Below are 22,612 nucleotides of genomic sequence, written 5' to 3'. Positions count from 1 at the left end.
TAAAGATCCATTTGTTTTCTATCACTCGCCGATCATCGGGCAAGTTTGTCAAAGTCCATACTTTGTTTTCATACATGGATCCTATCTCGGATTGCATGGCTTCAAGCCATTTGTTGGAATCTGGGCCCGCCATCGCTTCTTCATAGTTCGAAGGTTCACCGTTGTCTAACAACATGATTTCCAGGACAGGGTTGCCATACCATTCTGGTGTGGAACGTGTCCTTGTGGACCTACTAAGTTCAGTAGCAACTTGATCCGAAGTACCTTGATCATCATCATTACTTCCTCTCTAGTCGGTGCAGGCACCACAAGAACATCTTCCTGAGCTGCGCTACTTTCCGGTTCAAGAGGCAGTACTTCATCGAGTTCTACTTTCCTCCCACTTATTTCTTTCGAGAGAAACTCTTTCTCCAGAAAGGACCCATTCTTGGCAACGAAAATCTTGCCTTCGGATCTTAGGTAGAAGGTATACCCAAGGTTTCCTTAGGGTATCCTATGAAGACGCATTTTTCCAACTTGGGTTCGAGCTTTTCAAGTTGAAGTTTCTTGACATAAGCATCGCATCCCCAAACTTTTAGAAACGACAGCTTAGGTTTCTTCCCAAACCATAATTCATACGGTGTCGTCTCAACAGATTTAGACGGTGCCCTATTTAGGGTGAATGTAGTTGTCTCTAGAGCGTATCCCCAAAATGATTGCGGTAAATCAGTGTGTGACATCATAGATCGCACCATATCCAATAGAGTGCGATTACGACGTTCAGACACACCGTTACACTGAGGTGTTCCAGACGGCGTGAGTTGTGAAATGATTCCACATTTCCTTAAGTGCGTACCAAATTCATGACTTAAATATTCTCCTCCATGATCTAATTGTAAGAACTTTATTTTTCGGTCACGTTGATTCTCTACCTCATTCTGAAATTCCTTGAACTTTTCAAAGGTCTCATACTTGTGTTTCATCAAGTAAACATACCCATATCTACTCAAGTCATCAGTGAGGGTGAGAACATAACGATAGCCACCGCGAGCCTCAATGCTCATTGGACCGCACACATCAGTATGTATAATTTCCAATAAGTTGGTTGCTCGCTCCATTGTTCCAGAGAACTGAGTCTTGGTCATTTTACCTATGAGGCATGGTTCGCAAGTGTCAAATGATTCGAAATCAAGAGACTCCAAAAGTCCATCTGTATGGAGCTTCTTCATGCGTTTGACACCAATGTGACCAAGGCGGCAGTGCCACAGATATGTGGGACTATCATTATCAATCTTACATCTTTTGGTATTCACACTATGAATATGTGTAACATCACGTTCGAGATTCATCAAGAATAAACCATTGACCAGCGGGGCATGACCATAAAAAATATCTCTCATATAAATAGAACAACCATTATTCTCGGATTTAAATGAGTAGCCATCTTGTATTAAACGAGATCCAGATACAATGTTCATGCTCAAAGCTGGCACTAATTAACAATTATTGAGGTTTAAAACTAATCCCGTAGGTAAATGTAGAGGTAGCGTGCCGACGGTGATCACATCGACCTTGGAACAATTCCCGACGCGCATCGTCACCTCGTCCTTCGCCAGTCTCCGTTTATTCCGCAGCTCTTGTTTTGAGTTACAAATATGAGCAACCGCACCGGTATCAAATACCCAGGAGCTACTACGAGTACTGGTAAGGTACACTCATCAATTACATGTATATCACATATACCTTTAGTGTTGCCGGCTTGTCCGCTAAGTACTTGGGGCAGTTCCGCTTCCAGTGTCCGCTTCCCTTGCAATAAAAGCACTCAGTCTCAGGTTTGGGTCCATGCTTGGGCTTCTTCCCGGCAACTGGCTTACCGAGCACGGCAACTCCCTTGCCGTCCTTCTTGAAGTTCTTCTTACCCTTGCCTTTCTTGAAACTAGTGGTTTTATTGACCATCAACACTTGATGTTCCTTTTTGATTTCTACTTCCGCTGATTTCAGCATTGAAAATACCTCAGGAATAGTTTTCACCATCCCCTGCATATTGTATTTCATCACAAAGCTCTTGTAGCTAGGTGGGAACGACTGAAGGATTCTGTCAATGACCGCCTCGTCCGGGAGGTTAATGTCCAGCTGGGACAAGCGGTTGTGCAACCCAGACATTTTGAGTATGTGCTCACTGACATAACTATTTTCCTCCATCTTACAACTATAGAACTTGTCGGAGACTTCATATATCTCGACCCGGGCATGAGCTTGGAAAACCATTTTCAGCTCTTCGAACATCTCATATGCTCCGTGTTGCTCAAAACGCTTTTGGAGCCCCGGTTCTAAGTTGTAAAGCATGCCGCACTAAATGAGGGAGTAGTCATCAACACACGACTGCCAGGCGTTCATAACGTCTTGAGTTGCGGGGAAAACGGGTGCTTCACCTAGCAGTCCATCTAGGACATATGCTCTTTTGGCAGCTATGAGGATGATCCTCAAGTTCCGGACCTAGTCCGTATAGTTGTTGCCATCGTCTTTCAGCTTGGTTTTCTCTAGGAACGCGTTGAAGTTGAGGTCAACATTAGCGTGGGCCATTTGATCTACAAGACATATTGCAAAAGTTTTTTTAGACTAAGTTCATGATAATTAAGTTCATCTAATCAAATAATTCAATGAACTCCCACTTAGATAGACATCCTGTTGGGGAACGTAGCAGAAATTCAAAAAATTTCCTATGTGTCACCAAGATCTATCTATGGAGAAACCAGCAACGAGGGGAAGGAGAGTGCATCTACATACCCTTGTAGCTCGCTAAGCGGAAGCGTTCAAGAGAACGGGGTTGAAGGAGTCGTACTCGTCGTGATCCAAATCACCGGAGATCCTAGTGCCGAACGGACGGCACCTCCGTGTTCAACACACGTAGAGCCCGGTGACGTCTCCCATGCCTTAATCTAGCAAGCAGAGAGGGAGAGGTTGAGAAAGACTCCGTCCAGCAGCAGCACAACGGCGTGGTGGTGATGGAGGAGCGTGGCAATCCTGCAGGGCTTCGCCAAGCACCGCGGGAGAGGAGAAGGGAGAGAGGTAGGGCTGCACCAGGGAGAGGCGAAACTCATTTGTTGGCAGCCCCAAAGTCCTCAAGTATATATAGGGGGAGAGGGAGGGCTGCGCCCCCACCTAGGGTTCCACCCCTAGGGGTGGCGGCCAGCCCAAAACCCATCTAGGGTGCGGCCAAGGGGGGGAGAGGGGAAACTTGCCCCCCAAGTTAGGTGGGTGCGCCCCCTCCCCCAAACCCTAGGCGCCTTGGGCCCTTGTGGGGGGGCGCACCAGCCCACCTAGGGCTGGTCCCCTCCCACACTTGGCCCATGCAGCCCTCCGGGGCCAGTGGCCCCACTTGGTGGACCCCCGGGACCCTCCCGGTGGTCCCGGTACGTTACCGATAAAACCCGAAACTTTTCCGGTGACCAAAACAGGACTTCCCATATATAAATCTTTACCTCCGGACCATTCCGGAACTCCTCATGACGTCCGGGATCTCATCCGGGACTCCGAACAACATTCGGTAACAACATACAAACTTCCTTTATAACCCTAGCGTCATCGAACCTTAAGTGTGTAGACCCTACGGGTTCGGGAACCATGCAGACATGATCGAGACGTTCTCTGGTCAATAACCAACAGAAGGATATGGATACCCATTTTGGCTCCCACATGTTCCACGATGATCTCATCGGATGAACCACGATGTCAAGGACTCAATCAATCCCGTATACAATTCGCTTTGTCTAGCAGTATTGTACTTGCCCGAGATTCGATCATCGGTATGCCGATACCTTGTTCAATCTCGTTACCGGCAAGTCACTTTACTCGTACCCTAATGCATGATCCCGTGACCAACTACTTGGTCACATTGAGCTCATTATGATGATACATTACCGACTGGGCCCAGAGATACCTCTCCGTCATACGGAGTGACAAATCCCAGTCTCGATCCGTTTCAGCCCAACAGACACTTTCGGGGATACCTGTAGTATACCTTTATAGTCACCCAGTTACGTTGTGACGTTTGGTACACCCAAAGCACTCCTACGGTATCCGGGAGTTACACGATCTCATGTCTAAGGAAATGATACTTGACATTGGAAAAGCTCTAGCAAACGAACTACACGATCTTGTGCTATGCTTAGGATTGGGTCTTGTCCATCCCATCATTCTCCTAATGATGTGATCCCGTTATCAATGACATCCAATGTTCATAGTCAGGAAACCATGACTATCTGTTGATCAATGAGCTAGTCAACTAGAGGCTCACTAGGGACATGTTGTGGTCTATGTATTCACACATGTATTATGATTTCCGGATAACACAATTATAGCATGAATAATAGATAATTATCATGAACAAGGAAATAATAATAATCATTTTATTATTGCCTCTAGGGCATATTTCCAACACTGACAACCCTGAAGTGACAATAATCGGGATACTTCTCGGTGATGACCGTAGTTTGAGGAGTTCATGTATTCACTATGTGCTAATGCTTTGTTCCGGTTCTCTATTAAAAGGGGGCCTTAATATCCCTTAGTTTCCACTAGGACCCCGCTGCCACGGGAGGGTAGGACAAAAGATGTCATGCAAGTTCTTTTCCATAAGCATGTATGACTATTTACGGAATACATGCCTACATTACATTGATGAATTGGAGCTAGTTCTGTGTCACCCTATGTTATAGCTATTACATGAGGAATCGCACCCGACATAATTATCCATCACTAATCCATTGCCTACGAGCTTTTCACATCTTGTGCTTCGCTTATTTACTTTTCCGTTGCTATTGCTACAATCACTACAAAACCCAAAAACATTACTTTTGCTACCGTTACCTTTATTATCATACTACTTTGCTACTAAATACTTTGCTGCAGATACTAAGTTATCTAGGTGTGGTTGAATTGACAACTCAACTGCTAATACTCAATAATATTCTTTGGCTCCCCTTGTGTCGAATCAATAAATTTGGGTTGAATACTTTACCCTCGAAAGCTGTTGCGATCCCCTACACTTGTCGGTTATCAGACCCCTTTGAAGAAGTCAACTACTGAGCAGGACCCTTTATTGAAATTTAAGTCGGCTGACGATACTAAACAAGGTGATTTTGTCCCTGGCAATTCATCTCAGCAGTTCATCATCAGTGCTAATATGGATCCGTAATAGGAAAGCACGCTCATCGAGTTCATCCGTGAGAACCGGGACATCTTTGCATGGAAGCCTTCAGACATGCCAGGTGTACCAAGGGAACTTGCTGAGCACACTCTCAATATTGATCCCAAATTTCAGCCGGTGAAGCAGTTCCTTCACTGTTTTAATGAAGTGCGGCGTAAGGCTATTGGAGAAGAGGTGGCTCGACTCTTGGCGGCTGGGTTTATTGTCGAAATTTTTCGTCCTGAATGGTTGGCTAACCCGGTGCTGGTGCTTAAGAAAAATGGCACCTATCGTATGTGTGTGGATTACACAGACCTTAATAAGGCTTTTCTAGTTGATCCTTTTGCTCTTCCCTGTATTGATCAAATCATCAATGCCACGGCGGCTTGTGAGCGTTTGTGCTTCCTGGATGCTTATTCGGGTTACCATCAAATTAAAATGGCAGTTAAAGATCAAGAGAAGATGACTTTCATCACGCCTTTTGGAGCTTTCTGCTATGTATCTATGCCTTGCCCAGGCAACTTATCAATATTGTGTCCAGAACTGTTTCCACAGCCAGATAGGATGCAATGTTCATGCTTATGTGGATGATATTGTTGTCAAGTCTAGAAAGAAGGAGGCGCTGTTGGATGATTTGAAGGAGACCTTTGAAAATCTCCGGGTCTACAAAATGATGCTGAACCCGGTCAAGTGTGTTTTTGGTGTGCCTGCAGGAAAGCTCTTGGGTTTTTTTGGTCCCAGAGAGAGGTATTGAAGCTAACCCGGAGAAAATTAAGGCTATTACTTCATTGGCTAAGCCAGCGTGTGTCAATGATGTACAATGCTTGGCGGGTCATATTGCAGCCTTAATACGGCTCATAAGCCGGCTGGGAGAGAAGGCAATTCCTTTTTACCAGATGATGAAGAAGACAGACAATTTTGTCTGGAGTGATGCTGCACATGAGGTGTTTGAGGCACTCAAAAACAGTTATCTGAGTCGCCCGACCTTGCGGTCCATTGAGAAAGAACCTTTGCTTTTATATGTGGCGGCTAACAGTAGGGCTGTCAGTGTGGCGATTGTGGTGGAGTGCAAGGAGGAGGGCCTAGAGTACCCAGTCCAATGGCCAGCTTATTATGTTAGTGAAGTACTAATTGAGTCTAAGCAGCGATATCCACATTGGAAGAAACTAGTGTATGGGGTATTCATGGCAGTCGCAAATTAAAGCATTATTTCTTTGGGCACCCTATTACAGTTGACAGTTCTGCTCCTTTGGGGGATATTATTCAAAACAGAGAAGCTACAGGAAGGGTGGCTAAGTGGGCCATTGAACTTGGTCCCCATGGCCTGAAATATGTGCCAAGGACAACCATTAAGTCTCAGGCTCTTGTGGATTTTATTAATGACTGGATGGAGTTGCAGACACCTAAAGAAAAGCCTGATAATACATATTGGACTATTCACTTCAATGGATCCAGACAGTTAGAAGGGTCTGGGGATGGAGTTATTTTGACCTCCCCGTGAGACAAATTTTGTTATGTTTTAACGTTGATGTTTCCTTGTACTAACGATGCAACTGAATATGAGGCCCTGCTCCACGGCCTTCGGATGGCCAAAGAGATGAACTTAAGCCGGGTCAGGTGCTTCGAAAACTCAGATTTGGTAGCTCAGCAAGTTTCAGGTACTTGGGACTCCAAGGACCCGCTCATGGCGGCTTATCGTCGAGCGGTTGATATCAGGTGGAACATCTTGATCAAAGGAAGAATGAAGTGGCTGATGCTTTAAGCTGGCTTGGGTCTCACCGTAAGCTGGTGCCCCTAATATTTTTCTCGATGAATTGCACAATTCTTCAGTCAAGTTGCCATCCGAAGAGGGTCTTGCTATTCCTGACCCGGAGGAACAGTTGGTGGCGGCTCTCCATCCTATTCTTGATTGGACAATTCCTTACTTGGCTTATATAATCCAGGGCTAGTTACCAGAGGATGAAACTTTGGCAAGACAGATAACCCGTCGGCCTAAGTCAATGACTATTGTTAGTGGCGAGTTGCACAGGCGTAGCATAACAGGTGTGTTCTAGCGTTTTGTTTCTCCTAAAGAGGGTCATGAGGTTCTAAGAGAAATCCATGAAGGAGATTGTGGACATCACGCCAGGTCTAAATCTTTAGTGGCTAAGGCTTCCCGTCATGGGTTTTATTGGTTGATAGCTCATGCTGATGGGGAGGATCTTGTTAGTAAGTGTGATGGATGTCAGAAATTTTCTCGACGGGCTCATGTGCCGATTTAGGAGTTGAGGATGATTCCAATTACTTGGCCGTTTGCGGTCTGGGGGCTTGATATGGTTGGCCCTTTCAAAAGATCTAAGGATAAGAAAACCTGCCTCTTGGTGGCAGTTGACAAATTCACCAAGTGGGTTGAACCAGAGCCGGTCAGCAAGTGTGACGCGGCAACAACAGTTCAGTTTGTGAAGAAATTTATCTTCCGCTTGGGATACACTCATAGTATCATCACTGATAACAACACAAATTTATCTAAAGGTGTTGTTAGTGTGCTTTGTCAACAAGAGCATATTCGTCTTGATGTCTCTTCCATGGCTCATCCACTGTCTAATGGTCAAGCTGAGAGGGAAAACTAGGAAGTTTTGAGAGGCAATTAGCCCCGTCTTATGGTTCCTTTGCAGCGAATGTCGGGTTGTTGGGTTGATGAGTTACCCTCTGTGCTATGGAGTATCAACACCACTCCCAACAGATCAACATGCTATACGCCTTTCTTCATGGTGTACGGAGCTTAGGCGGTTCTTCCAAGCGATATCCGTCATGACTTGCCTCGTGTGGCAGCTTATGTTGAAGCTAATAATGAAATAGGATGTCAAAATGCTCTTGATACTTTGGATGAGGAGCGAGATCTGGCGGCGGCTCATTCGGCGATATATCAAGAAGATCTGCGTCGCTATCATAGCCGCAGAGTGAAGACCCGGACGTTTCAAGCAGGTGATTTGGTGCTCCGGCTCATCCAAGATCAAACAGATATGCACAAGTTATCCCCACATTGGGAAGGACATTTTGTGTTCAACAAGAGCCTGAACAACTGGTCGTATTAACTCATTGATATACGTGAGCATAAGGATTCTCGCAAGTCAGAGGAGGAGACCCGCCGTCCATGGAATATTGCACATCTTCGGCCATGCTATACTTGAGTCACCATATTTTGCCTTTGTACATATATTTCTCAATGTATATACTTTATGACAATATAATAAAGCCGGTGTTCCTGAACTACAGGGCCTCTGTTGTTTCAGTATATCTTAGCATTTATAGATGGATCATAATGTTACTTGGGGGCTCCCAACTGTTTGGAGTTGCTTCAACACCCTCTGAGCCAGCTTGTTGGCCACTTCTTATAAATATTACTGCATTTTTGCCATTGGCTACTTCACTAATGACCCGACGCGCGCTTAATAGTCAATCTTTTTTAAGACCCTGAATTTGTTACAGTTCGCACGGTGGCTTATGTCATGAAAGGGCCGGCTTACAGTGAGCAAGGTAAAGAAAAAAAAAGGTTGTTAGTGCCTCCTAAAAGCAATCATAGGCTTCATTGCCAAAAGGTTGTTGTTGCTTCCTAAAAGCAATCATAGGCTTAATTGCCAAAAGGCTTTAGCTGGCTCCTAAAAGCAATCATAGGCTTAATTGCCAAAAGGTTGTTGTTGCCTCCTAAAAGCAATCATAGGCTTAATAGCCAAAAGGTTGTTGCCGCCTCCTAAAAGCAATCATAGGCTTAATTGCCAAAAGGCTATTGCTGCCTCCTAAAATCAGTCATAGGCTTAATTACCAAAAGGATGTTGCTGCCTCCTAAAAGCAATCATAGGCTTAATTGCCAAAAGGTTGTTGCTGCCTCCTGAAAGCAATCATAGGCTTAATTGCCAAAAGGTTGTTGCTGCCTCCTAAAAGCAATCATAGGCTTAATTGCCACACGGTTGTTGCTGCCTCCTGAAAGCAATCATATGGCTTAAGTACCAAAGGGCTGCTGCGACCTTGACGACAATTGGCTATTCTTAAGCCGTCCCTTTTTAGCCATGCTTTACAAGCTGGTTTAATGAATTTTCTTGAAATTGCATATTTTCTATTTGGAATTTTGCAATCTTTTGAGTTGCCTAGTGTTGGGATATGACAATCATGGTTTAGTATTTTAGGCTCTAACCTACCTTGATTTTAATGATAAATCGCTATTGGGTTTGTGTTTCATACTTGAATATGTATGAAGGGTTATAACCCATATTGGTTTTGTATGTTGAGTCTCCACCTAATTATAACCCACCCTGGTTTTTGGTGTTAAGTCGCCAGGGCATATATTGAATTTTCTTTTTTGGCAGGATCTGCATAGTTTGACATACAAGTGCGGATATTGTTAAGCCTTGGCTGAACAAAACTGCATCTAGCCTCTTATAAGAAGTTCAACAGGGTGTTTCAAAAGTTAAACATGCACGATGGCATGACATGGCGTGTCATCATGGTAAAAGTTACTTTATTACAAGGCTATCATAAGCCCATAAATTTGGAGCCAAATATTTTTTGGAGGAGTGTTTTTCTCTGGCCTGAGAGCCTCGGGGTCATCTTCACTCTTCTTGACGGGTCGATGACTCCGGGTCATCCTGCGTCGGTTCTTCTTCCTCGACCATCTGAAGATCAGCTGACATCCAGTCGATGTCGGTTAAGGCCTCGAATGTGGCTTCATCATTGATAATGGAGGATGGGTCAATGTTAGGAGCGAAAGTATGCTTACGCAGGGGAGGCATGAGGTCCATGATATCATGAGTCGGCGCTTTGATCCTGACATTTTCCATCCTATAAGCCGGTTGGTACCAGGACAAGTCAGCTTCTTCAGCCAATTTGCATGCTAAGGGACGCATCTCCTTCACACACTGGGTAAAAACTGCCTGATCAAAAGGTGACCCATCTTCTTTGTTACCCGGGCATCCGGTGGCCATCCTTCCTGGTCTAGTTCTGCTTGCCACGCCTTGGCTCGACTAAGGGCAGTAATAACACTGGAGCGGGCGGCTGACAACTTTAATTCTTCTACCTGCTTGGGCACTGTGGATAACTGGTCAAGCACCTCCTTGATGAGAGTTGGCGGCTATTTTCCATTGGAGATAGCCATCAGATCTGTTGGGTACCAGTATATAGTTGCTCAACCAAGGCATATACGGCCTTCAGCTTTACCAGCATGTCCCGTCCAAGGTTGGAGCTTCTACGACCTGTTGAATAAATACACAGATGCGCCGCCAGGCGGGTCAAAATGAATTTATGTGTGACGGGTTACCAATTCAGCATTACTTACCAAAGATAACACTGGTCATCTAGGAAATTCGCCGCTTTAAGCTGGAAAGCTCTGCAGTTGTATCCTTCAAAGAAGATTTGGCAGTCTATGCCCTCTGCAATAATGCAGCTTTTTCATTCTCCCAGGCAGCTCTCTCAGTATTAAAACTGGCCTTAAGATTCTCGTTCTTCTCCAAGCTGAATTTGAGCTTGGACTCCGCCTTGAGCGTTTCAGATTACTGGTGCTTGAGCATCTTTCTTAGCTCGCCCAATTGCGAGTCACTCAAGCTTAAAGTGTCCTGCAAGTGAGTATCGGAGGTTATAATTATACATCATGAATATAGATCGATAAGTAGTAAAATATGCAAGTCCCAAGCACATTGCAAGCAATGTACTTGGTATAATGAAGCTTTTTCTATAACTGAATATCGAAGACTCGACTCATCTTTGCATCATAAGCCGGCCCTAGAGGGATACTTCAAGTAATTTAATTTTCCTATAAGCCGGATCTTGGGGGCTATGACCCGGATTACTAGAGCATTTTTCTATTAAAGTCTTAAGCATATTCCATGGTCTGTTCCTATGATTAAGACTTGGGGGCTAGATGATTACATATATGCAGAAATTGAAGAGAAGGGGTTAAGCCTATACCTCATACTTTTGCCGCATCATGTTTACCAAGTCAGCTTCCAGATCTCGACTTGTGTGTAGGCGGTTCAAATATCCAGAGTATAGCTCGCTGGCACTCAAACTTGAATATTTTTTAAGGTCGAGCTTGGTCTTGCTCTTCTATATTTCTTGCGCTTCATCCTTGGCACAATGCTTGGCAAGCACTGTGGAGACTCCGGGCGGCTTAAAAATCGTTCCTGTGATAGTCATGTCTTCGGTCTGATCACCAACAGGAACTTTATCAGAGTTTTTTATAGGAGAAAGCGGCTTAGGGCTTGGCGGGTCTTGATGGATTGCCAGGTCATCATCGACATCCATAGCTGAGTCAAGGATAGCAGGATCAGCTAGAGGAGATGGTCATTATGCCAGCTCGCAGGGTCTTCAAGCTCTTGAGTTTGGGCTTGAACAGCTGTTGGCGTCTGTTTATCTTGTTCCAAAGTTTCAACAGTCTTGGAGGGGCCATCTTTTTCTTGCATGTCTTTGCTTTAGCCCTGAAATTAGAATTCTGTAAGGTTCTGCGGTAGGGTGCGTCAACTGCAAATAAAAATTTCCTACGTGCAAAACAACCAAGAACATGCTATTGGAGATGGATCACAGATTGTTACCACTAGATGCGAAGTGTCGTGTAGCAGAAGTAGAGTTGAGGCAGCGCGTTCCCGGAGTCGTCACCTCCTTGCCGGTCTCCCACGTAGCTGATCGGATCCCGCGAACAGGTTCGCCGGAGCGGCGCAAGTGCACTGCCTCTAACAGTATCCGAGCGTGCAGGAGGAACGTCGTGCGGTAGACTGCTAGGTCTGATCACACAACCGGCGGTGAGTGGAGGTGGCTAGTTGCAACGCATGCAAAGCCCTAACGATGGCGCCAAAGTGATCTACTGAATAAATGTGCCGCACCTCCACTATTTATAGGCATCCATCGCGGGCTCAACACTTGGGCCTTTGCACAGATCCTAAAGCCCAAAGTCTACTCGGTCGTGTTCCAAGTCCAGCTCAGATCACATCCGACCAGTGTCCTCCGAACCGACCTCGTAGGCTCCTTCCCTTAAGCGCGTGACCCCTTAGATTCAAGTCGGCTTGGTCACAGTTCGGATCACCTCTGTCCTACATGGTTGGTAGCGGCCTCTAGCAAGGCGTGCCGACCACCAAGCAGACTATGAAGCTGGTTAGGCGAACCTATACAACGTGTCACACTTCTGTTCCCTTTGCCTCACGATATATGTTGTCGGGCTCAAGGCGAGACTATCATCCTTGTGCTAGCCCAGCCTCTTTCTCGTTCCAGTGATACCGACCACAAACTGGATTATCTCACAATCCTTGTCGCATGGACATGCTTATCCTGATTGGATCACACGAGGGGCCTAGAGTATATCTCTCCTGATCGGAGGGGCAAATCTCATCTTGCTCGACCATGTCTCACAGCATGGGACTGGACAAACCCGAAACCTACCTTTGTAACTACCCAGTCACAGAGTAGTGTTTGGTCAGCCCAAAGAAAGTATGTCACCATCCTAACTACATGCGTCAGCTCAGGTCTTAGAACATAGAACATATGTTGTACTAGAGACTCACATATGACATATCGCTATGTCTCATAGTTGGGTCTTTCCGACTCAGACCTTATCTCGACTCGGATTCGACTACGTCGAGTCCGACCAGATCCTTCCGAGTCCATATTATCCGGTTAGCATCCAATGCTCCATGGCTAGTGAGACCGAACCATCCACCGTGTCATATGCTAGTCTAGTTCGACGTGTACCCACACATCACTTGCGACTAGGGACAATTTAGGATGTATCATACAACACAAGATCTCACAGACAAGTCACGTACTTGCCTACAAGTATCATTGATTACATCCAAGGACTATCTTTATTCATAAACACATAGGAAATATCATCATACATGATTGCCTCTAGGGCATATCTCCAACAAATTCTCTAGTTGGATAAGTATGAAATGACAAGCAGTTTTGTTCAAAAAAGTATTTTTTTCTTATGCCGGGTTGACCACAAAGGTGGGGAGCTGTGTTCCAGTTGAGTCGCCAGATGAGTGAGAAGTATCCTGATAGTCCAAGTCAGACAAATTAAGAGGTTGCCTTATGAGTCCGGCTCGTGAAAGAGGAAAAGCAGAGCTATGAAGAACCTCATGACGACGTTTACGAATCGTTGGCATATTTGGTAAGCCGGTCATAAGTTCCTCTTGGACGCTCTTTAGGGTGTTCTGGCTAGACTCGTGCTGCTGTTTATTCAAAACAAAGGTTGGATCTGAATGAGCAAGAGGATGGGAAAATCATACTTTCCTGATGACCCACCTTGTTCTCTCTCGTGGTAAGGTTTCTGGGTCGGAGGAGACAAGGATTACCTCAACAACTTCAGCTTGGCTTGTTTCCGTTTCTTCCTGAGGTCAATAAGCATCAATAAGTTCCATAAAAAGAATACCAAGTGAATCAAGTTCTACCTCTGAGTCGTCCAGTTCTAGTTGTTCTTGTGCGGTGGGTTTCTTAGGACGACCCGGGCTGCGACCAGTTGTTTTAACCCTTTTGGATTTAGAAGCACCGGGTTGTATCTTCCTCTTCCAGAAAGGAGAGTCGGCCTGATTAAAGGAATAATATGGTTAAAACCAGTTACTTGAGAGATTGATAGTAAGATAAAAGAGGTTTATACAAGATACTTACAGCCGGTGGCGGGTTAAGAACACAAAAAGGAGTTAGGCCCGTTTTAATGCATTTCTTTGGCTCACCAAGGAGTGATTTGACAACTTCATTTAAATGTTGCTGGTCTAATTCAATGGGGTTATAACATTGTGGATCTTTTGTACTTTCAGTATATTCGCACATCAGGCCGGGGCGACGGCTTAATGACAGCGGACAAGATCGACTCCAGTTAAGACATTTGCAATGAAGGCCTGGATCTTAGAAAAAGTACAAGAATAGAGGCTGCACTCCGTGGCAGTCATCCAGCCTGGGAGTGGTCCACTGGTAGGAAGCCGATCTGGACGATAACCCGGCACGCGGTTCTCACCTTCTGGAGAGTGATACGTCTTCAACGTATCTATAATTTTTGATTGTTCCCTGCTATTATATTATCTGTTTTGGATGTTTTATATGCATTTATATGCTATTTTATATGATTTTTGGGACTAACATATTAACCTAGAGCCCAATGCCAGTTTCTGTTTTTTCCTTGTTTTTGAGTTTTATAGAAAAGGAATATCAAACGGGGTCCAAACAAGCTGAAAATTCCCGATGATTTTTTGTGGAACAGAAGAAGCCCCCGAAGCAAAAGAGTTGGGCCAGAAGAGTCCTGAGTCATCCACGAGGGTGGAGGGCACGCCCTACCCCCCTGAGCGCGCCCCCTACCTCATGGCTGACTCGCAGACCCCCCTGACGTGAAATCGACGCCAAAAATTTCTATAAATACAGAAACCCCCGAAAAGAAACCTAGATCGGGAGTTCCGCCACCGCAAGCCTCTGTAGCCATGAAAAACCAATCAGGACACTATTCCGGCACCCTGCCGTTGGGGGAATCCATCACCGTTGGCCATCTTCATCATCTCGACGCTCTCCATGATGAGGAGGGAGTAGTTCACCCTCTGGGCTGAGGGTATGTACCAGTAGCTATGTGTTTGATCTCTCTCTCTCTCTCTCTCTCTCTCTCTCTCTCTCTTGTGTTCTTGATGTGGCACGATCTTTATGTACCATGAACTTGGCTATTATAGTTGGATCTTATGATGTTTCTCCCCCTCTACCTTCTTGTAATGGATTGAGTTTTCCCTTTGAAGTTATCCTATCGGATTGAGTCTTTAAGGATTTGAGAACACTTGATGTATGTCTTGCATGTGCTTATTTGTGGTGAATATGGGATATTCATGTGATCTACTTGATGTATGTTTTGGTGATCAACTTGCGCGTTTAGTGACCTTATGAACTTATGCATAGGGGTTGGCACACATTTTCGTCTTGACTCTCTGGTAGAAACTTTGGGGCAATTTTTGAAGTTCTTTGTGTTGGTTTGAATAGATGAATCTGAGATTGTGTGATGCATGTCATATAATCAAACCAGCGGATACTTGAGGTGACATTGGAGTATCTAGGTGACATTAGGGTTTTGGTTGATGTGTGTCTTAAGGTGTTATTTTAGTATGAACTCTAGGGCTGTTTGTGACACTTATAGGAATAACCCAATAGATTGATTGGAAAGAATAACTTTGAGGTGGTTTCGTACCCTACAATAATCTCTTCATTTGTTCTCCGCTATTAGTGACTTTGGAGTGACTCTTTGTTGCATGTTAAGGGATTGTTATATGATCTAATTATGTTATCATTATTGAGAGAACTTGCACTAGTGAAAGTATGAACCCTACGCCTTGTTTCAAAGCACTACAATAATGTTTTCTCTCACTTTTATCGCTTGTTACCTTGTTGTTTTCATAATTTCAGATTACAAAAACCTATATCTACCATCCATATTGCACTTGTATCACCATCTCTTCGCCGAACTAGTGCACCTATACAATTTACCATTGTATTGGTTGTGTTGGGGACACAAGAGACTCTTTGTTATTTGGTTGCAGGGTTGTTTGAGAGAGACCATCTTCATCCTACGCCTCCCATGGATTGATAAACCTTAGGTCATCCACTTGATGGAAATTTGCTACTGTCCTACAAACCTCTACACTTGGAGGCCCAACAACGTCTACAAGAAGAAGGTTGTGTAGTATACATCAAGCTCTTTTCTGGTGCCATTGCCGGGGAGGTTAGTGCGTGAAGGGTATATATTTAGATCTCTCAATCAAATCTTTTAGTTTCTTGTTTTATCACTAGTTTAGTCTATAAAAGAAAACTACAAAAAATGGAACTGAGGTTGCCTCATATGCTTCATCTTTTTAATATCTTTCGTGGAAATGATGGAAAGGAAAATTGTGCTCAAGTGCTAGAAAAAGAATGCATTAAAATGTTAGGCACTAAATCTTTGAATGATGAGCATGATTGCAATGTTGTTAGTATGAATTACTTGAATACCCATGATGCTAATGATATGCAAAGCCACAAGCTTGGGGATGCTATGTTTGATGAAGATGATATTTTTTGTCCCCCAATTTTTGATGAGCAAATTTATTTTTATGATAGCATGCCTCCTATTTATGATGATTATATTGATAAAAGTGGATTTGGAGAGGTCATGACTTTATTTAGTGATGAATCCACTATCTTGGAATATGTTTCAATTGATTATGATGAGAACAAAGTTGCTACTTATGATAATTATTGTGATGATACTTATGCTATGAAAAGTAGTGATGATTATATTTATAAAACCTGTCATGATTATGATTACCCTTTTTAGGAACATTACTCTTTTAATATGGAAACAATTTATAGTATTCGAGTTTCTTATGATACTCCCACTATTCCGAATGAGAAGAATTTCGCTTATGTGGAGAGTAATAAAATTTATATGCTTGGGGATCATGAAAATAATGCTTTATGTGATGGTTATATTGTTGAATTCATTCATGATTCTACTGAAAATTATCATGAGGGAGGAATATATGCTTGTAGGAATTGCAATAATATCAAGTTTCCTCTCTATGTATTGAAAATCTTGAAGCTATGCTTGTTTTGCTTTTCTATGCTAGTTGATTCTTGTTCCCATAAGTTGTTTGCTCACAAAATCCCTATGCATAGGAAGTGGGTTAGACTTAAATGTGCTAGTAATATGCTTCATGATGCTCCCGTTATGTTTCAATTCTTACCTTTTATGTGAGCATCATTGAAATCATCATGCCTAGCTAAAAAGGCATTAAAGAAAAGCGCTTGTTGGGAGACCACCCACTATTTACCCCTACAATTTTTGTGTGTTCACATGATTAAACTACTGTATTAATCATGTTCTATAGCTTTTGTTTCAATAAAGTGTCAAGTAAAGCCTTTAGGATAGCTTATGGTGATAGTTGTGTTGATCCTGCTGAAAATCAGAAACTTTTGCGCTCAGTAAATTAGTTTTGATAATTCATAGAAACGAGATTTTGATATGATTCTTTTTTATATGGATTGGTACAAATTTCTCATGTTTTCCTAATTTGGCTGGATTTTTGGAGTTACAGAAGTATTCGTGAGTTACAGATTACTACAGACTGTTCTGTTTTTGACAGATTCTGTTTTTCGTGTGTTGTTTGCTTATTTTGATGAATCTATGAGTAGTATCAGAGGGTATGAACCATAGGGAAGTTGGAATACAGTAGATATTACACGAATATGAATTTAGAATGAGTTCACAACGGTACCAAAAGTGGGATTTATTTTCTTATACTAACGGAGCTTACGAGTTTTCTGTTGAGTTTTGTGTTGTGAAGTTTTCAAGTTTTGGGTAAAGATTCGATGTACTATGGAATAAGGAGTGGCAAGAGCCTAAGCTTGGGGATGACCAAGGAACCCCAAGGTAATATTCAAGGACAACCAAGATCCTAAGCTTGGGGATGCCCCGGAAGGCATCCCCTCTTTCGTCTTCGTGCGTCGGTAACTTTACTTGGAGCTATATTATTCACCACATGATATGTGTTTTTGCTTGGAGCGTCATTTTGTTTTACTTTGTTTTGCTTGCTGTTTGAATAGTATCCCAAGATCTGAAATTCTTAAATGTTAGAGAGTATTCAAATAGTTGCATAATTACTCGACTACTCATTGATCTTCACTTATATCTTTTGGAGTAGTTTGTCATTTGCTCTAGTGTTTCACTTATATCTTTTTAGAGCACGATGGTGGTTTTATTTTGAAGAAATTGATGAACTATCATGCTTCACTTATATTATTTTGAGAGTCTTTTAGAACAGCATGGTAATTTGCTTGGGTTATAAAACTAGTCCTAATATGATGGGCATCCAAGAGGGATATAATAAAAACTTTCATATGAAATGCTTTGAATATTATGGGAAGTTTGATTCTTTATGATTGTTTTGAGATATGAAGATGGTGATATTAGAGTCATGCTAGTGGAGTAGTTGTGAATTTGAGAGATACTTGTGTTAAAGTTTGTGATTCCTGTAGCATGCACGTATGGTGAACCGTTATGTGATGAAGTTGGAGCATGATTTATTTTTTGATTGTCTTCCTGTGTGTGGAGGTCGGGATCGCGTGATGGTTAAGTCCTACCAACCGTTTCCCTAGGAGCATGCGCGTAGTGCTTGGTTTTGATGACATGTAGATTTTTGCAATAAGTATGTGAGTTCCTTATGACTAATGTTGAGTCCATGGATTATACGCACTCTCACCCTTCCACCATTGCTAGCCTCTCTAGTATCACACAACTTTCGTCGGTACCATACACCCACCATATACCTTACTAAAAACAGACACCATACCTACCTATTATGGCATTTCCATAGCCATTCCGAGATATATTGCCATGCAACTTTCCACCATTCCATTTATTATGACACGCTCCATCATTGTCATATTGCTTTGCATTATCATGTAGTTGACATCGTATTTGTGGCAAAGCCACCGTTCATAATTCTTTCATACATGTCACTCTTGAATCATTGCACATCCCGTTATACCGCCGGAGGAATTCACACAGAGTCATATTTTGTTCTAAGTATTGAGTTCTAAGTAAATAAAAGTGTGATGATCTTCATTATTAGAGCATTGTCCCATGTGAGGAAATGATGATGGAGACTATGATTCCCCCACAAGTCGGGATGAGACTCCGGACGAAAAATAAAAAAAATAAAAAAAGAGGCCATAAAAAAAGAGAAGACTCAAATAAAAAAATGAGAGAAAAAGAGAGAAGGGGCAATGTTACTATCCTTTTACCACACTTGTTCTTCAAATTACCACCATGATCTTCATGATAGAAAGTTTCCTATGTTGTCACTTTCATATACTAGTGGGAATTTTTCATTATAGAACTTGGCTTGTATATTCCAATGATGGTCTTCCTCAAATTTCCCTAGGTCTTCGTGAGCAAGCGAGTTGGATGCACACCCGCTTAGTTACTTTTTGAGCTTTCATACACTTATAGCTCTAGTGCATCCGTTGCATGGCAATCCCTACTCACTCACATTGACATCTATCGATGGGCATATCCATAGCCCGTTGATACGCCTAGTTGATGTGAGACTATCTCCTTCTTTTTGTCTTCTCCACAACCACCATATTCTATTCCACCTATAGTGGTATGTCCATGGCTCATGCTCATGTATTGCATGAAAGTTGAAATTTTTTGAGAATACTAAAGTATGAAACAATTGCTTGGCAGAAACCGGGGTTGTGCATGATTTGAATATTTTCTGTGATAAAGATAGAGCATAGCCAGGCTATATGACTTTGTAGGGATAGCTTTCTTTGGCCATGTTATTTTGAGAAGACATGATTGCTTTGTTAGTATGCTTGAAGTATTATTGTTTTTATGTCAATATTAAACTTTTGTTTTGAATCTTTCGGATCTGAACATTCATGCCACCATATAGAAAATTACATGGATAAATATGATAGGTAGCATTCGACATCAAAAATTCTGTTTTTATCATTTACGTACTCGAGGACGAGCAAGAATTAAGCTTGGGGATGCTTGATACGTCTCCAACGTATCTATAATTTTTGGTTGTTCGATGCTATTATATTATCTGTTTTTGATGTTTTATATGCTATTTTATATTATTTTTGGGACTAACCTATTAACCTAGAGCGCAGTGCCAGTTTCTGTTTTTTCCTTGTTTTTGAGTTTTACAGAAAAGGAATATCAAGCAAGGTCCAAACAAGCTGAAAATTGCCGATGATTTTTTGTGGACCAGAAGAAGCCCCCGAAGCAAAAGAGTTGGGCCAAAAGAGTACCTAGTCATCCACGAGGGTGGAGGGCGCGCCCTACCCCCTAGGCACGGACCCTACCTCGTGGCTGACTAGGAGGCCCCCCCTGACGCGAAACTGACACCAAAAATTCCTATAAATACAGAAACCCCCTAAAAGAAACCTAGATCAGGAGTTCCGCCGCCACAAGCCTCCGTAGCCACTAAAAGCCAATCGGGACCCTATTCCGGCACCCTGCCATAGGGGGAATCCATCATCGGGGGCCATCTACATCATCCCGACGCTCTCCATGACGAGGAGGGAGTAGTTCACGCTCGGGGCTGAGGGTATGTACTAGTAGCTATGTGTTTGATCTCTCTCTCTCTCTCTCTTTCTCTCTCGTACTCTTGATGTGGCACGATCTTGATATAGCGCGAGCTTTGCTATTATAGTTGGATATTATGATGTTTCTCCCCCTCTACCTTCTTGTAATAGATTGAGTTTTCTCTTTGAAGTTATCTTATCAGACTGAGTCTTTAAGGATTTGAGAACACTTGATGTATGTCTTGCATGTGCTTACCTGTGGTGACAATGGGATATTTATGTGATCTACTTGATGTATGTTTTGGTGATCAACTTGCGGGTTCAGTGACCTTGTGAACTTATGCATAGGGGTTGGCACACATTTTCGTCTTGACTCTCCGGTAGAAACTTTGGGGGCAATCTTTGAAGTTCTTTGTTTTGGTTTGAATAGATGAATCTGAGATTGTGTGATGCATGTCATATAATAAAACCCATGGATACTTGAGGTGACATTGGAGTATCTAGGTGACATTAGATTTTTGGTTGATGTGTGTCTTAAGGTGTTATTTTACTACAAACTCTAGGGTTGTTTATGACACTTATAGGAATAGCCCAATGGATTGATCGGAAAGAATAACTTCGAGTTGGTTTCGTACCCTACAATAATCTCTTCATTTGTTCTTCGCTATTAGTGACTTTGGAGTGACTCTTTGTTGCATGTTGAGGGATTGTTATATGATCTAATTATGTTATCATTGTTGAGAGAACTTGCACTAGTGAAAGTATGAACCCTACGCCTTGTTTCGAAGCATTCCAATAACATTTTCGCTCACTTTTATCGCTTGTTACCTTGCTGTTTTCATAATTTCAGATTACAAAAACCTATATCTACCATCCATATTGCACTTGTATCAGCATCTCTTCGCCGAACTAGTGCACCTATACAATTTGCCATTGTATTGGGTCTGTTGGGGACACAAGAGACTCTTTGTTATTTGGTTGCAGGGTTGTTTGTGAGAGACCATCTTCATCCTACGCCTCCCACGGATTGATAAACCTTAGGGCATCCACTTGATGGAAATTTGCTATTGTCCTACAAACCTCTACACTTGGAGGCCCAACAACGTCTACAAGAAGAAGGTTGCATAGTAGACATCAGAGAGGTGTCTTTATAGTAGAACCAAGTGAAATTCCAATCTTTGGGATGACTTGGTAGAGTGGATGAGGGGAATGTCACGTCCCTCCGCCTCTGAATTGAGACACCCCCAAGTTCAAGACTCAGCCCGTAGGTAATCTCGTTTGGCGGTTGATGTAATAAAAGTCTCTGAACAGATCTATAGAAGGCTCTTCACAAAGATAGGCTTCACAAAATACTTGGAAATTGCATATGTTGGAGACAAAATTGGGGCCAATGTCTTGAAGATGAAGGTTGTAAAAATGTAGCACGTCTCAAAAGAATTTTGAGCCGGGAGAATAGAAACCGCGAAGAAGATGATCTGTGAAAACTACAACCTCACTCTCTTGAGGTTCAGGAGGGCATTCAGAACCAGGGACCGGACAAATGATGATGTTCTTGGCCGCTAAGATGCCCATGGAAACATAGTCTTTGAGGGTCCCTTCAATGACCTTGGAAGGGATTCAGTCACAAATTGTAGGTGCCTTAGTCATGTTGAACTGGGGGGTGATAAGCTGTGATCAGGAAATAAAGGTGACAAATTCAATATTTCTATACAAAGCCAGTTGCAAATTTTAAGCCGGTCAGAGGCATGGCGGCTTATAATTATAATGATAAGCCGCCTAAAGTGATTACATAATGTTTTAACAGTTATTATGAGGACCCATCGCGGAAATATGAGCCGGCAGCATGTTGACAGGTTAATTGGAAGAAGCTCGTGGAATCTTTGGCGGGTTACAAATTTACGATTAAGCTGTCCAAAAATTGAAGGGCGGCTCAAGTAACTATAGATCCAAGATTTCTGGATTCTGCTAAGTGTGAAGTAAACAGGTTTTACAGATTGCAGTTATAATTATGGATATGCGGCAGTTTCAAAAAGAAAAATTAATTTTAACCCTAGAACGGGGACGGAAGAACCAGAGCGGTGAAACTGAATCTAGCAGAAATAGGATGATTCTGTGAGTGCTAGGACTACTACCGCATGACTTCTATGTTGCGTCTGGATTAAATTAAAGCAGAGTAGTAGATGAACCATGCTGAACTCTGATGAACACCGACGAACAGAGGGTGGGGGAAACCCTAATAAAGATGGAAAGTTGAAAGAGGCAAGTACCTGGAGATGCTAATGGATAGTGGAAGGGCACTGCGTTTTTCTAGACAAGTTCAGGTTGATGCAGCGGCCTCGCCGGAGCGGTTGGCGCGGTCCGATTGGAGCGGCGGAGCTATAT

Source organism: Triticum dicoccoides, chromosome 3B (assembly GCF_002162155.2).
Source record: "Triticum dicoccoides isolate Atlit2015 ecotype Zavitan chromosome 3B, WEW_v2.0, whole genome shotgun sequence".
Taxonomy (NCBI): domain Eukaryota; kingdom Viridiplantae; phylum Streptophyta; class Magnoliopsida; order Poales; family Poaceae; genus Triticum; species Triticum dicoccoides.
This window is presented reverse-complemented; position numbering follows the sequence as displayed.